Raw genomic sequence first — 208 nt, 5'->3', positions numbered from 1 at the left:
ATATCACAATTCAACTGTCATTCATAAATACAAAATTTTATTTGCACTTCATTAGTGTAGAAAGACCACAATGCTTTTCATACCACAACACTCAAGACACGCCAAGTTATTCAAATACATAATTACTTATTTACCTTGACTAAACAAAACAGTGCAGTTTAATAAAAGATATATATATATATGCATATATATATATATATATATATAT

Source organism: Otolemur garnettii, unplaced genomic scaffold (genome assembly GCF_000181295.1).
Source record: "Otolemur garnettii isolate 467f Iridium unplaced genomic scaffold, OtoGar3 scaffold00193, whole genome shotgun sequence".
NCBI classification, from domain to species: domain Eukaryota; kingdom Metazoa; phylum Chordata; class Mammalia; order Primates; family Galagidae; genus Otolemur; species Otolemur garnettii.
Note: the sequence above shows the minus strand (reverse complement) of the source record.